The sequence below is a fragment of the Limulus polyphemus genome, unplaced genomic scaffold (assembly GCF_000517525.1).
Source record: "Limulus polyphemus unplaced genomic scaffold, Limulus_polyphemus-2.1.2 Scaffold19197, whole genome shotgun sequence".
Taxonomy (NCBI): Eukaryota; Metazoa; Arthropoda; class Merostomata; order Xiphosura; family Limulidae; genus Limulus; species Limulus polyphemus.
In genome coordinates, this window is record NW_013684807.1 from 1 (window position 1) to 1607 (window position 1607).

At 33.5% G+C, this 1607-nt stretch overlaps 1 non-coding gene across 1 annotated transcript; it reads left to right on the forward strand.

Moving 5' to 3' along the window:
- Positions 1-129: 129 nt before the first annotated feature.
- Positions 130-202, forward strand: Trnak-cuu. Its single transcript has one exon. It is a non-coding gene; the product is annotated as a tRNA-Lys (tRNA).
- The last annotated feature ends 1405 nt before the right edge of the window (positions 203-1607 follow it).

A 1607-nucleotide genomic window follows, 5' to 3' on the forward strand; every position in this document is an offset into this window, starting at 1 on the left:
AGGATGGGACACTTTGTACATGTGCATGGTCGAGCGACCAGTGGTGCGAATCTACTACCATCCTTGGGATTACGACTGAACATCTCTAAGTCAAAATGCCGTCTAGTCACTGTAATAATGAGGGAACAAGCCCGGCTATCTCAGTCGGCAGAGCATGAGACTCTTAATCTCAGGGTCGTGGGTTCGAGCCCCACGTTCGGCGAACTTAAAGTTTTAGGGCGAAGAGAAACAAAGGTTTCTGAACGCCCCTGGTTATCTCTTGTAAGATTGTTAAAACCAGAATACCTACTAAATTAGTTGTTGTTGAATTTCACTTTTAAAATATGTCAAAAATAGGACCAAATTAATAATAGTAGTGTAAAAATATTTGTTAATAAATGACTCTTCGTTTTTTTAAACCAAATCATCAATGAAAATAAAACGAAGTTTAATATTTATATTTTGCACTGTCTACTAAGTTTTATTCAAATCTGTAATTTTGGAATTTATCTAAATAAAAGGTTTCTAAATATCTTATTTTCAAACTTTATATTTAACAGAATATTACCCACCTGCCTCTACGATTTTGTCAAACTTTACGTCATTGATGACGCTAGCCCGAAGGTACACTTTCCCCTGACACTGAATGAAACAGCTTAAATCCTTGAGATTATAGACAATGTAGAAATGTCCAATGTTTTTTCACCTGGCGTGAAGTTGCGTTTCTGTATTTAATCAGATAACTTCACCTGCGCTGATGAGATCCGTTACACAAACTACTGAGAGAAGACTTTAATTAACGGAAACGACTAAGGTTTTGATGTTCACTTAGTAGTAGTCCCCAACTCTCAAGGTTGGAAACGACCCACTATCCTTCATGTGATTGTTACGTTTATCATCTTCCATTTATTTAGCAATAACAGTAATAAAAACATTTAAATACACCTTGCGATTAAAACACTTTAAATATGTATCGTTGCACAATTGTTTATAGAATTTCATAGGCAAACTATGTTTAATAAGAAATATCTGTTAATTAAATATGATAGCAAAACCAAATATTTAGCTTCGGTCAGATAAGAAGAGTAACATTTGAGACTGCTTTGTTAGCGTGTGAGCCAAGTAAATTAGATATAGGCATAAACATATATTTAAACTTTATTATTATTTTATTATACTTTTATTATAGAGCTTGATTTTCACTGTTAGCCTAATATATGGAGTAACCTAAATCCTCTAAGTTGACAGAACCTCATGGATATTATTGGATCTATGACCTAAATATCGTTAACAGCGAGGGCACCCAATTCATGAAACAATGCATTCAAATTTATATAAGTAAGAACGTAAGAAAAGTATGTTTCGTTAGCTATACTCAACGTAAGAAAAGTATGTTTCGTTAGCAATACTCAAGGTAAGAAAAGTATGTTTCATTAGCAATACTCATTACACTGGCCATATAGATAAGTAGTTCTCACACTGAAGTGAATAGTGTTCAGTAGATCAACTTGAAATTTTGAAAAGTCTTAAAATGATAGAAATATAATGATGATACAGACCAGCACTTTAAGCTTCGTTTATAAGGTGCTGTTGGTCAAAGTTCATTTACAGACTCGTTTAATCTCTCT